This window comes from Plecotus auritus (assembly GCF_963455305.1).
Source record: "Plecotus auritus genome assembly, chromosome: 1".
NCBI lineage: Eukaryota > Metazoa > Chordata > Mammalia > Chiroptera > Vespertilionidae > Plecotus > Plecotus auritus.
The window spans coordinates 190,579,703-190,595,121 of NC_137770.1; the positions used below are offsets into that span (position 1 = coordinate 190,579,703).

Below are 15,419 nucleotides of genomic sequence, written 5' to 3' on the forward strand. Positions count from 1 at the left end.
AAGCTAATATTTTATAAGCAATTGGTTCTAACAAAGCCCAAAGTAAAATTTGCATACATATGCAAATGAGCACTCACTGAAAAGAATGCTGCTTAGAAGTAAATTTAAGCTTAATAAGGAAAAATTTTTAAATCTCTTCCTTTACTGCCCTAGCCGGTTTGACTCAGTGGATAGAGCGTCAGCCTGCGAACTGAAAGGTCCCAGGTTCAATTCCAGGCAAGGGCATATGCCTGGGTTGTGGGCTTGATCCCTCATGGGGGACTTGCAGGAGGCAGCTGATCCATGATTCTCTCTCATCATGGATATTTCTCTCTCTCCCTCTTCCTTCCTCTCTGAAATCAATAAAAATATATTTAAAAAATCTCTTCGGCTACTATTTACAAAGAAAACTAAAAGTTATTATTCAAACATTAAATCTCACCATTAATGAGACACCACAAATAAAAAGAAAGTTACTTTTACTTGAGATGTATGCATTAAAGTATTGGCCAGCATGTTTCTCTCCTACCTGTTTTTCTTGGATACACCCAAGTTGGTTGTTCTGTTTAAAAGAAAGTTAAAAAAAAGTCTTTAATGTAGCAACTATGGCAAGCCCACAGGAAAGCAGACTTTAGCAATGCTTACCTAACTAGAAAAGAAGATCCCTCAATGGGGCTTAAGATTTCTCCAAAAAAGGTACAGAAAGAAATGCCCTTCAAATTCCTAGGAGCTGTAATTAAAAATCAATATATTAGACCTTAAAAGGTAGAAATTCAAAAGAATTGCCTTAAGACCCTGAATGACTTCCTGAAATTATTAGGGGACATTAACTGATTAAGGCCTTATCTAAAAATCTCCATGGAAGAAATGACAAATTTATTCTATATACTTAGGGGATCCTAAGGAAGCTTTTATTAAGTGTATGCAAAGACCTACAGAATCATTTTCTAATTTCGTGGCTTGCTTCACTCAAGCAGTAAAATGGCAAATACAGGATGCAACAGCAGTTTGCAACCATCTAAAAAATATATATGCCAAGCGGTTCGGGGCCATCTGGTATATCCTATCTTCCCTAAACCAAGGACACTTAAAAGTAAATAATTTGCATTTTGCCTCCCTAAACAAAGCTTATGTCAATATACTCAAAAAGACTGATAGCAGAAATCCAATTAGTGTCATTTACTGTCCACACCCAAGGACAAATGAAGTTAGAAAATAAACCTTATTTCAGACTGATTTAAATTGGCAAGTTGAAATAAGTGAATATTCAGGGGAACTTAGTTGTCACCTAATAACCAAATTACTACAGTTTTTATATTATACCCCTATTATTATACCAAAAAATACTAGACAGGAACCTATTCCTGGAGCATTAACTATTTTTACTGATGGTTCCTCTAATGGTAAAGTTGTTTATATGCAATGAATTCAGACTGAGTCATCCAGACCAGTCACACTTCTATGAAAAGAATTGAATTAGAAGCTATCAAGGCTGCACTGCAGGATTTCCAAGAGCCTCTCAATGTTATTTCTGATTCTGCCTATCTTGCTGGACTGGTAAACAGAATTAAGACTGCTCAATTAAAATAGCACAGTGACCAAAGTCTATTTATACTATTTAAACAGGTACAGCAAATTGTACAGCAAAGATAATATCTCTTTTATGTTACTCATATCAGGGCTCATACCACCCTGCCTGGTCCTTTAACAAAAGGAAATGCATACTTTATTACAACAGGCACATTACCGGAATACCATACAATTCCCAAGGACGGGCAATAATAGAACGCCAACATCAGCAGCTAAAATCCCAACTTGAAAAACAAAAAAGGGGAATAGTGATGCTGGAGGAATCTCCTATAGGTAGACTACACCAAGCCTTAATTACTTTAAATTTTTTCACTTGTAATGCTGATGGCAAGACACCTATGGAATTACACTGGTGCAGAATAAACCAAAGAAAAATGGTTTGGTTAGATGGAAAGAACCTGAGTCTGGTTTATGGAAGGGTACTGACCCTTTGTTAACCTTTGGATGAGAATATGCTTGTGTATTTCCAGAAAACTCCTCCAAGCCAGTGTGGATTCCTGCAAGGAACATTAAAATTCAACATGGATTTGAGAGAGGAACTGACCAGACTAATGAGGACCTTGCACCTGGAGCCTCACCCTGTACCTGTGGCTGCAGACAATTGACTACTCTAGCCATAGATAGAAGTAGCCCCAAGCAACATGCTGAAGATGAGGAATGGGAGGAGAATGAGACAGATGAGAAACAGTTGGGAGATAACCTGGGGAATGGTGAAGAAGACAGTCCAGAAAGCTGAGCAAGTTTGTGAGGAAACAAGAACCCCAAGAACACCTGAGAATGTTTTCCTTGCCATGCTAGCAGTCATCAGCTGTGTGACAGTGCAGGTTTCCCAGGACAAAGCCAGAGAAGGTAGGACCTGCATTGTCATTGCCCACCGTTTGTCCACCATCCAGAACTCAAATATCGTTGCTGTCATGTCATAGGGGACAGTATTTGAGAAAGGGACCCATAAAGAACTGATGGCCCAGAAAGGAGGCTACTACAAACTAGTTCCTTAGATGCCTGGCAGCAATTTAAAAAGGACATGAAAGAACTCAATACTTTTCATTGGATCTTCCTACATTTGACTCTTAGCATTACCACTACTGTCTGTCTCATGTCCGTCTCATTCTTGTTCTTATATGTTTATTTCTAGTCTGCAGATGCAGAATGAAGAGTCTTAAAAGGACTCAAGCTCTACAGATGGCATACACTTTTCAAGATTTATTAAGAAAACAAAAAGGGGGGAGATGAGGGAAGCCACCACTTGCCGATACTGTCACGAGAATGCACCAAGGAACGTGGAAGGCCCATGGACCTTGGGCATTAGCAGGGCTGATGCTAAACACCTTGTCTGTGGAGATAGTGGTGGCTCAAAGCAATTCCCTAACCTGATGATCCTTTTACTGTTTACCAAACTTTACCTTTGATATGCCTCTATGCATTGCTAAAGGTATTCAAATAAATAAATAGCAGACCAGGCCAGAAGTCGGTGTGTCTCTTCAAGAAAGAGGCTCCCCCTGGCCTCCAATGCCTTCTAAATTCATATTTCTTGTATAGCATTTTCATTTGTGCGTCGGCCCCATCTTCAGATTCTGAACCCTGCCGCAAAGGTCATGGCAACAATTCAATGAAGAAAGAACAGCCTTTCCAACAAACGATAATGCAACAATTAAACATCCATAGCCCCCCCCCCCCAAAAAAAAAATCAACTATAATTTAAATCTTACACCTCATATAAAACTTAACTCAAAATAGATCATAGAGGAGATGGTGGAGTAGCAATGCAAAGCTTTTGGACTGAGTCTCTGGGCTGACTTTGGTTCCAGTCTGGCAGCAGCAGTGATTGCTGAGCAAAGAGTGCCCAGGGTAGTTGGCCAAGATGCCGATTATCAAAATCTTCAGGAGCAGCTCCCACCAGGCCTTGTCCAAGGAAATTGCTGACTGGCTGGGCCTGGAGGTAGGCAAGGTGGTGATTAAGAAATTCAGCAACCAGGAGACCTGTGTTGAAATTAGCATAAGTGTCCATGGAGAGGATGTCTAGATCGTTCAGAGTGGCTGTGGTGAATTTAATGACCATCTAATGGAGCTTTGGATCATGATTAATGCCTGTAAGATTGCTTCAGCTAGCTGAGTTATTGCAGTCAAACCATGCTTCCCTTATGCCTGGCAGGATAAGAAGGGTAAGATCTGGGTTCCAATCTCAGCCAAGCTTGTTACAAATAGCAGGTTCAGATCATATTATTACCATGGGCCTTCATGCTTCTCAAATTCAGGGCTTTTTGATATTCCTATGGACAATTTGTATACAGAACCAGCTGTCCTGAAGTGGATAAGGGAGAATATATTTGAGTGGAGGAACTGCACTATTGTTTCACCTGATGCTGGGGGAGCTAAGAGAGTTACTTATATTGCAGACCTGTTGAATGTTGATTTTGCCTTGATTCACAAAGAATGGAAGAAGGCCAATGAAGTGGACCCATTGGTGCTGGTAGGAGATGTGAAAGATCAGGTGACCACTCTAGTGATGACATGGTTGACACTTGTGGCACAATCTGCCACACAGCTGACAAACTTCTTTCATCTGGAGCCACCAGAGTTTATGCTATCTTGACTCATGGAATCTTTTCTAGCCTGGCCATTTCTTGCATTAACAATGCATCCTTTGAAGCAGTAGTGGTCACCAATACCATACCTCAGGAGGATAAGATGAAGCATTGCTCCAAAATACAGGTGATAAACATCTCCTTGACCCTTGCAGAAGCCATCAGGAGAATTCACAATGGGGAATCTGTTTCCTACCTGTTCAGCCATTCCCCTTTATACGAAAACTAGTAGCCCTGTGCACGAATCCGTGCATGAGTAGCTTACTTCCACTTGCCTCAGCTGGCCACGTGCCTACCACCACTGGTAGCACTCCACTGCTCATAGCTCACTGCCCCACCCTCCTATAGCTCTCCACCACTTGTAGATTGGTCATGATGTTATGGCATAATGGATAATTAGCATAGTTCTCTCTTGTTATATAGGATAACTTCTGAGGCTTTTAAAAAACAAAGTGAACCCCTTCCTTTGTTTAAAAAAAAAAATAGATCACAGAGCCAGGCTGGTGTGGTTCAGTGGTTGAGTGTCAACCCAGGAACCAAGAGATCGTGGTTAGATTCCTGATCTAGGGCACATGCCCAGGATCCCCAGAAAGGGGCATGCAGAAGGCAGCCAATCAGTGATTCTCTCTCATCATTGATGTTTCTATTTCTCTAGCCCTCTCCCTTCCTCTCTCTCTAAAAAACAATTAAAACATATTTTTTTAAAAATAGATCATAGACTTAAATATAAAACCTGAAACTATAAAACTTTTTTGAAAAAGACATGCACAAGAGAAATTCTTTGGAATCTAGAAGTAGATGGAGTTCTTAGAATTGGTAGCAAAAGCACAATCCATAAAAAGAAAACTAATAAATCGGACCTCATCAAAATTTAAAATTTTACTCTGTGAAAATTCACGTGGAAAGAATATGCAGATGGCAAATAAGCACATGAAAAGATGTTCAACATCTTTAGCCATTAGGGAAATGAAAATTAAAACTGCAATGTCATTTCACTACACACCTATCAGAATGGCTAAAGTAAAAAGTGACAACACCAAAGGCTGGCAAGGCTATGTTCCGAAACTGAACCACTGGTACGTAGCAGGTAGGATAGTGAAATAATTCTGCCCTTCTGGAAAACAATTTGGCAGTTTCTTATAAAACTAAACACTCACCACAATACAGCCCAACAACTATGCTCCTGGGCCTTTATCCCAAGGAAGTGAAAATTTATATTCACACAAAAAGCTGTGCATGGATGTACCTAGCAGATTTATTTATTCAAAATAGCCAAACACTGGCATCAGTCCAGATGTCCTTCAAAGGGTGAATGATTAAACAAATTGTGGTACATCCATCTCATGAGATACTACCAGCAATAAAAAAAAATATTGCATAAGAAAATGCAACAACCTGAATGAATTTCTAGAAAATGATACTGTATTAAAAAAGCCAATTCCAAAATACAACTATGATATATATGATCCCAACTATATAACATTCTGTAAAAGGCATAACTGTGGAGACAGTAAATAAATCAATGGTTATAGGAGTTAGAGGGGAGGAGGGATAAATAGGCAGAGTAAGAGAATTGTTAGGATAGTGAAACTATTTTGTGTGGTACTATAATGACAGGTATATGTCATTATACATTTGTCCAAACTTACAGAATATATAACACCAAACGTGAACTGTATATAAAAATATAAACTGTGAACTTACCTATAAACTTTAGGTGAAATGCTGTGTCAATGTAGGTTCATCACTTATACTATATTAGAGGCCCAATGCACGAAGATTCATGCAAGAATGGGCCTTCCTTCCCCTGGCTGCCAGCACCACCTTCACTCTGGTCCAGAGCTGCCTTTCCACCTTCCCATGCTTCCCAGAGGCCCAGGGCTGCTGGGGCAGTGCAGAATGCCTGTGTCCCGCCCCACCCCCAGCCACTCAGCACCTGTGTATACAAATTAACCCACCATCTTTGTTGGGTTGATTTGAATACTCACTCCTGATTGGCTGGTGGGCATCGTGAAGGTACAGTCAATTTGCATCTTTCTCTTTTATTAGTGTAGATGTGCCACTCTGATGGAGGATGTTGGTAATGGAGAAGGCTATGTGTTGGGACAGGGAGTATATGGGAACTCCCTGTACTTTCTGCTCCATTTGCTGTGAAGCTAAAACTGCTCTAAAAATAAAGTTTGTGTTTTTAAAAATTTAACTAGTGTATGATTCCATTTATATAACATTATTGAAATGGCAAAATATAGAAATGAGGAACAGATTAGTGATTGTTTAAGGATGATATGGGGGCAGGAGGGAGGTAGGTGTGGCTGTAAAGTGGCAACATAACGGATCCTTGTGTTGAAACTGTTCAGTACCTTAACTGTGGCGGTGGGCACATAAACCTACAAGATGATAAAACTATAGGACTTAATATATCCAAAACCACATGTACATACAATACACACATGTGCAAGTAAAACTAGGGAATCTGAATAAGATTCTTGAATTGTATCTGTGTCAATCAATATCCTGATTGTCCACCATAGCTGTTACCATTGGGAAAGGTGTACAAGAGATAACTCTGTACTATTTTTAAAACTGCTTGTGAATTCTCTCAATTTAAAAAATGAACTACCTTAAATTATCCAGCAGGTTGTAATGATGCCATAGAAACTTGCCATAGCCTTCTTAATTTTGCTGCTTGCAGTCAATGTTGACTCTGCAGCTAAGGTCATCAGCAAATAAACATGACATGCTTCTACTGTTTGAGAAGAGAAAGCTATCCTAGCCTTAGAAATGGCCTGCTATCCCAGCATCGGGGGCTTGTCTCACCTTTCCTCTGAGCTTCTGCAGCTCTACCTTCCAGAGGCCAAAGGAACCACAGTGAGGCCCTGCCAGCTTTGGATGACTCACAAGCTTTCCTGATGTCACTGAAACATCTGTGAAAAAGATATTCTAAACTGGGCTGACACAGCAATTTTTGCTCCATTTCATCTGGCTCCCTTTCTTTCTGTGACAAATACCACATAAAAGACCATTAAGTGGCACGAAGGAAAAGATTGTCTGCCATGGAAAACTATATTATAAAGATGCAGCCAGCCACCAACAAAAATATTATAGCATAAGGCAGGAGTTAATGAGAATCAGAAAGAGATATAAAGAGAATGTCTTTCTCTTTAGCAACCGAAGGGGTGCACTTCCGGCATTCTCTCAGAAATCACTAGAGAATCAAGCTGAATGCCTGTAAGGCAGTCGCTGCTTACGTTGAATTTCCAAGTATGGAGCAAGGAGGGAAATAGAATGGGAGACTGACCTACTCTTTGCTTTTAATATTTTTTTGCCTATTTCTCCTCTTCTACTTTTCCTCCCCTCCCTTTATTGATTTTGTTTCTGTTTTGCTTTGTTCTAAGAATCCTCATTCAATCTGATCTCCCAGCTTTTACCTGAGTGGCTCATTTCTGGCAGACTTGGAGAAATGGGTGGAGGAGAGAAACAAAGAAATCCATTTGCACTCAGGACTGAGAAGCAAGCCCCTTGGGAATGAATATGCCCAAAGAATATAAATGACTTGGCTCAATAACAAAACCTTAGTCACCAACAAAGAAAAAACAAAGTATTTATAATAAGTCATCTGCCCTGACCTATTGACTCAGTCCTGGTTAGGTTAGAATTTACATATATATATTCTTTTCACTAAAACTTCTAAGGCACCTAGACAAAGCAGCACAGGTTTAATATCCACATGACAAAAAAAAAAAAAAAAAAACTAACATGAGGAAGAGATGGCCTCCCACATCTGCAGGGGGAAGTTGAGTGTGGCTGAGGGCCCTACATATCACTGAAGGTCTCACAGAGCACAGGACACCCAAGGGCAGCATTGGCATTGGGATGATGGTGCTCGGTGGCTGTGCCTAGTAGGAAGCTATGGACACCAGAAGCATCCAGCAGAATGCCTTTACATAACTAGCAATAGTTAAAAACACCTATGTATTAAATCACAGGAGACATCCCTGAAGATGCTTAGAAATTGTATAGAAGAGATACGAGGAGTAATGGAAATAATGAAATAATAGGTAGTATAAAATCCAGAAAAAAACATAATTTACTGTAATTAATATAAACACATTTTTAACTTTAGGCTGATATAGCTCAGGAAAATACAAGTTTCAAGTGCATGCAGTTTACTTTCATTTAACGAAGAAAGTACTGAATTGGACTGAATTGACCTCTGCTCTCCTCCCAAATCTGCCTGAGTAGCCCCTATGAATGTCTTTGTATTCATTATGTAGTTAGTAAACATAGCTTTCTCCACTGACAGGTTTTAATGTCAACATATAAATGTGCTTGTAAATAAAAACTTCAAAATATAATTTCATATGTACAAAAATTGGTTGACTGGCAGCAACAAAGTAAATGCAGCATATCACATACTAGCAACTGTCCAAGAAACATGATATTTAACCTCTGAGCAAACTACCTATAAGATATACTCCAAGATAGAAAATAAAAGTTCTCCCAAAGAGAACATCCAGGTCATACTTGCAACACTCACTGTTTTGCTCTATAATTTTACCTTAAGTACCTAACAAATTCCTTCTTCCTAAATGAAAAATTCCAGGGCCACCAATGGCCATTATTTGCCACATCTGAACTGCACTCTTTAATAACAATCTTTAAACCTCAGTCCCTTCTTTGTTCTATTTCAGACCCTCTAGCTTTTGAACTGTTATATCCTTGAAGAGTTTCCTTACATAAACCTTTTCTATACTCCAAACTTTATCTGCATTAGTCATGTTCACCTTTCATTTCCTTCTCAAGAATGAGCAACGACACCATTTTTTTTAGTCTCTGCAAGGAGCTATGACCTAAAGATCTTTTACCCTCAGGGCTGTCTTTATTGATGCTTCGTTACCATTCCTGTCATATGAGGTGAAGGATAATGCACAAAGCTCCAAGTGGGATGGCTTCCCAGACCTTTGAAGTGCTTTTATATGCTATGTGCCTGACTTCCATTTGCTTTCCTCGTTGTTAAGATGCTACTGCTTTCTATTTGTTTCATCTAGCCTACAAATCTTGTTACTAATATCCCCTTAAGAATTATTTCAATACGTATTTCTTTGCAAGTTTTGGCCCAATTCCTTTCTCCATTTTTCTAAAATTGTTTTTCTATGTGGTTTCTAATGTCATATGACAAATGCAATGACAAACACATTTTCTTAGTATGAAAATCAATAAAGTAATTAGGTTATTCTGATTCAATCAATTTACATGAATGTTTTATCTTTCCAGAATGCCACTTAATAGTCTCTTACATGGTATCTGTCACAGAAAGAGAAGGAGCCAGATAAAATGGAAAGTGTGGTATGAAGCTATCCCTGCTACTGGAAGGGGAACCCAAGACACTATATTACTGATTGTGGACTAGTAGAGTCAGTGTTATATGAAGAGCATATTGTACAGATTTTTCTGAAAGTGTTTACATGACTTGAAAGTGTTCACAAAAATACAAAACTTGCAAGCAAACAATAACCTAAAAACTCAGAGCACCTATATTTTATTATCAGCCTTGATTTTTGATACTTTGGTTCTGCTTTTATTTTCCAATTTGGAGCATTTGATAGTGGAAAAAAATGCTCAAGCACAAATTGTTCAAAGTCCTATACAATTTGATTATATAACTGGAATGAGAAGTCATGGTGGCCATGTTCACCCTGCAGATGAGCTTTTGCCTTTTTACTTGACAACACTGCTATTTTGCTTTCCCTGTTTCACACTCCAAGAAAACAGACAATTAGTGAACTCTGCGACATGTCATCTTCTTTTTCCTTCTTCACTAGTTTCCCGAAAACAAACATGCTCAAAACTATACATCACATCAACATCTTATTTGCAGTGTCCAAAGCAGAGAAGAAAGAAATCCTTGGGTACTGTCCCAGAAACACAGAAAGAGGTCACTAGTATAGGTACAATAGGAATAAGTCAGCAAACAGTCAAAACAATTCCTCTTCCAGCTTGCTTGTTTTTATATATATTTACCTTTTCCTCTTACACTTCCCACCCCCAACTGTACAACCAAGAAATACCTCTGTTCAATGAAACCACTTCTGCCATTCTGGTGAACTTTCTGCTAGACACTATAAGTGAGAATTGGAGGAGGGCATGTCTTATTTATATTTTTAACCTCAGTGTGAAGCAAAATACTTGCCACATAACTGACACTCCAAAGTGTTGAATGAATAAAATATGAGAGCATGCTATAGTCCATTTCTAAATCGTGCTTACATTTGACATTTCACTGCCAAGTTATTGTGAATTATGCCAAATATAGGTAGTGAGATAACTTTATATAATTTCTTATTTCCCTCCTCTGAGTTTATGATCATGTTCTATCACTAAGACTTAACTACCTATCAGAGACAATAAACTCCCGAGAAACTAAATTATGCATAGTATTGTGGTTAAAAGTACTGACTCTGGAGACAGGCTGTCTGGATTCAAATCCCTCCTCCACCACTTACCAGCTGTTGACATTAGGCAACCTAATTAATTATTCCAAGTTTGGTTAATCCATCTGTTATAACACTACCTACTTCATCAAGTTGTATGAGTATTACATGAGCTAATACTTATAAACCATCTAAAATGATATCTGGCACATAGTAAGGATAATATAAATGTTTGTTTTTGAAAAGTTGTCTTTTGAGATACTATCATCAATCAACCATGATAAATTTACTGAGTATTTGTTACAGAAAAAAAAAAGTCATGGTAGACCGCTAACCATCTCTATGAAAATATTTCATTCTAGATGCAATATTTATATTTTAATAGGTTCTGCAATATTGGCAGAACCTGTCAAGATCTGAGAATAAGTGACTGTGTGATGATGGGGATAACTCCTAAAACTAAACTCCTCTTTCCTACCCTCCTCCCCATGTTCATACTCTCAAAAAATTTAGAGTAATATTTTCCCTTAAAATCTAGACATTTTCTTGAAAGCAGATAGTTTCTCTGTGCCAAATGGAGTAGGTTTTGTCCCCTGGCGATATGGAGAATAGAATATTCTAAAAAAATCCAGAAAAAACACCCATGGGAGATGATTTATAATAAAGATTCTTTTAAATGCATATCTAAGCATCCAAGAAATAAAGGAAATCCTCAGATGCCACAAAATGAAGCATTAGGAATGCAGTGTGATAAATTGGTACTCTAATGACAACCACCTCGAGGGCATGTGCTGACCCCTAGAACCTAGAATGTTACATCTGAAGGCTACATTGGATGGATTAGAAAGATATCTGCCACAAGATAGTACCAATTATTACAAACTAGAGTAAACATGATTGTTTAGTAATGCCGAGGAGATAGACAAACAGACCAAGAGAACAGAAAAGTGTGTCCAGAAATTAACACACACACATATAAATGTGTGATACATGACAGAGATGTTACTACACATTGGGGGAGAAATTATCACAAATTGAGGGAAATGTGATATATGACAGAAGGGTTATTACAAACTGGGGGAAGGGGAGAGAGGTTTATTACAAATCTTATATAAAAAAGCCTAATATGTTAAGTGTCCAGTCCTGTAGTCAGCCATTCAATCAATCGAAGTGTAATATGGTAATGATACACTAAGGCAGCCCATATGCTCGCTGTGACATGCACTGATCACCAGGGGGCAGACACTCCAACTGGTAGGTTAGCTTGCTGCTAGGGTCCAGCAATCAGGACTGAGCAAGACTGGCGGGTCCATGCACCCGCAGGGTCCCTTGGCCTGGCCTGTGCCCTCTTGCAATCCGAAACCCCTAGGGGGACCGGATCCCACAGGCCAGGCTCAGGGACTCCACTGGTACACAAATTCGTGCACTGAGCCTCTGGTTATAAATAAATGATCTAGGGCAGTAGTTTTCAACCTGTGTGCTGCTTTGCCACAAGAATTGTTTTTTGATTTTTTTTTTTTTTTTTTTTAGTTATTGATTTTTAGAAAGAGAAACACTGATTTGTTGGCATTCATCACCTGATTTTTGTTCGTGCCCTGACTGGGGATCAAACCTGAAACCCTGGCATATCAGGACGACACTCTGAGCCACTGGGCCTGGGCCTGCAAGAATTTTTATTTTTATTTATTTTTTAATCCTCACCAGTTTCCATTGATTTTTAGAGTGAAAGATAGAAATATCTATGTTTCTCTCACATGGATTGGTGGCCTCCTCCACGTGCCCTGACCAGGAGCCTGCAATCAAGGTACGTGACCTGGACCTGAATCAAACCCAAGATCCTTTGGTCCACAGGCCGAGGCTCTATCCATTGAGACACACCCACTAGGGCTAAGAAACAGGGCCACCATCTAGCACGGAGCTGAAGTCAGAACCCCAGGCTGCGGTCCAGAGTGCGTCAGAACCCGAGGCCTGTGCAGTCCGGCCCACCGGAGCCCTCCGCCGCCACCTCTTTAGGCCTGCCCCCCCTCCCCAGGCCCCCCGCAGCTCCCCACGGGTCACGCACAGGGCCTGGGGCAATGAATGGAGGATAAACGGTGCCAAGGCAGATAGCGTGCCTTCCTGTTCGTGCGCACCAGAAGGGACTGGCATTTGCGACCTTACCCTGGGGAGGAAGCTGTGGATCCCAGGCCGGGGCGGCCCGCGGTGGCGACCCCACGCATTTCCACGCAGTGAGTGGGCGCGGCCTCCTTCATGTTCCTAGGGAAGTGTCGGGCCGGGCAGCACCACTGTGAAGGCTGCTGCGGGGGCTCCCCGCGTGGGGAGCATTCCTGGGCCGCTGCACAGACCTGCCAGCGCGTCCGCGGCCCCCTCGCCACCCTCCCCACGGACCAGGAGCTGCGCTGCGTCCTGGCCCAAGAGTGGGACCGGCCACAGCCGAGTTTCGCTTGGCGGGACCAGCACACCTTGTGGGTTCGCTCCTGGTCTGTGGTCACGGGCAGGAACAGCTGCTTAGAAGGCCACTGGGAGGTAGCCTTCGCAGGGTCCTCAGAGGCGTTCCTGCCCCGGACCCCACCTGTGCCTCGGCCGCGTCTGAAAGGAACGACCAGCCCTGCGCCCAGCTCCAGTGCTTCCACTTCCCCGCCCTCCGCAACCGGGGCCTGCAAGGCTGCCGTGCGCGCAGAACGCTACGAGGAGTCTTCGTTTCTGTGTAAAAGTCAAACGTGTGCTGCCATCCAGGACAACGTGGTGGGTGGAGGGTTTTACTTCACCTCAAAGGAGAGGACCCGTGCCCGAGCTGCACCTGCCATGAAGGGGAGCGGAGGTGTGCGAGGCCGCCCTCTCCGAACGGCCCCAGGGCTGCCAGCAGTACGGCGAGGAGCCCCCGGAGTGCTGCAAGTTCTTGTGCCTGGACCCAGATGGGAATGGCCTGTTCGACGCCTTGGCCAGAGGGATGAGTCTCTTTGTTAGCTGTATCTCCTCTTTCTCATCCTGTCCCTGCTGCTTTTCAGGGTCCACCGGGAGCACATTGAGTCCCTGATTGGAGCAACCTGCACCACTTTAACCTTGACCAGAGGATCCCCGGCTTTGATTGTGGCCCAGAAGCAGCCGCTGCACCTTTCTGATGATGGAGAAGGCAGGACTTTCCACTTCCATAACCCTCCGCCTCCATACACTTCGTACAAGTACCCAGACAGCTGATGACCCACCGCTACCCTGTGAGGCTTCCATCAATCCTGATAGCGTGTTCTATGACCCTGATTTCAAGGGAGGGAAAGATATTTTAAAATACAAAAATTACTACCTAGAAAGAAAAAAATGATAAATTGATATTAAAAATTCTTCATCCAAAGGCATCTTAGAAGGAGAAGGAAATGAGCAACAAAGTGGAAAAAGACATTTGCAACAAATATAATTGCAAAGGACTAACATAGAGAAGATTTTTTTAAAAACTATGACTCATTTATGTGAAAGAAATGAACCTCCTAATAGAAAAAAGGCCTAAATATAAGAAAAAAAATCTTTAGAAAAGAAGGATCTTAGTGGCCACTAAATACATAAAAAGATGATCAACCTCGCTAGTAATCAGCTAAATACAAATTAAAACAGATTGAAATACCATTGCACATCTCCCAGATTGCCAAACATAACAGAAGCCAAATAGCAAGTGTAGGTGAGAATGAAAAGGAAAGAAAATTCTCATACGTCTACTAATGGGAATATGAATTGGTAAAGCCATTTTACAAAAATATTTGTCATTAGCTAGAAAAGTGATGATGCACATACTCTAGTTAAAGGGGAAGTTCAATTTTTTAAATTCCTGATATATATGTAAAGGATGGTAGCAAAAGAGAAAAGGACCATATAAAAAAGCAAATAAAAAAACTATAAAATAAGATGGAGGAATTAAATCCAAATATATCATAAATTACATTAAGTATACAATTCAAATTTAAATGTTTAAATTTACCAATAAAGATTATCATGTTGTATTTACAAGAAGTTTTCAGCTATATGCTCTTCACAAGAAACATCTAAATGATTAACATAAATATATAAAATTTTTAATAACAAAAAAAAATGTTCCAGATAAAAATCTCTCAAAGAAAATCTGGTGTAGCTATATTAATATCAGACAAAAAATAGATGTTAAGGCAAAAAGAATGATCAGATTTACTACATAATGATACAATTTTTATTTAAAAGAAGGATCTAACATTTCCAAAGATGTTTCTTCATGATAACACAGTTCCTATGGCAGACAAGCCAGCTCTTCACCAGTCATGCAACTGCAGTTGGACTATATTTCCAAGCCTCCCATATTAGGTGAGACCATGAGACTATATTTCACCAATGGCTCCTGGCTGTTTCATTTCCATGCCAAGGGGATAGTCCTACACACATGTAATCATTTATTTAGTAATCCACATTTATTCAATGCTGATTATGATTATTAGAGATACTTAGATATTAAGACAAAGTCCCAACTATCAAAGAGCTTCAGGATTTGGGGGAGACATATATAGAAATAAGCAAGTCCAGCACAACAGTAATTGCTCTCAAGTATTGAACATATGTGCAGAGGACTATAGGAACCAAGAGAAAGAAGTGCTAAATTTACCTGGAGAAGTCAGGCATGGCTTCACATCATAGAAGAACTGACACTTAAGCTAGTTAATGAAAACATACAATGAAGAGCCGGAAGCCAACATACAGGCATGGGGGTCTATGGCTAGCTAGTTTGGGAAGTACCTGTAAATCTGTATGCCCAGAGCACTTGACCCATGCACAGAAATGATTTCTGACCCAGCACAGTGGCAAAGAGTAAGCAGAGGAG

General features: G+C 40.5%; 2 pseudogenes across 2 annotated transcripts; both read left to right on the plus strand.

The window, feature by feature from the left end:
* The first annotated feature begins 3,430 nt into the window (after window positions 1-3,430).
* Window positions 3,431-4,383, plus strand: LOC308241865 (ribose-phosphate pyrophosphokinase 1-like; annotated as a pseudogene). The gene has a single exon. The product of its transcript is annotated as a ribose-phosphate pyrophosphokinase 1-like (transcript).
* A 782-nt stretch (window positions 4,384-5,165) lies between these two features.
* LOC308241867 (integral membrane protein DGCR2/IDD-like) lies at window positions 5,166-13,904 on the plus strand (annotated as a pseudogene). Its single transcript has 2 exons — window positions 5,166-5,230; window positions 12,497-13,904. The product of its transcript is annotated as an integral membrane protein DGCR2/IDD-like (transcript).
* The last annotated feature ends 1,515 nt before the right edge of the window (window positions 13,905-15,419 follow it).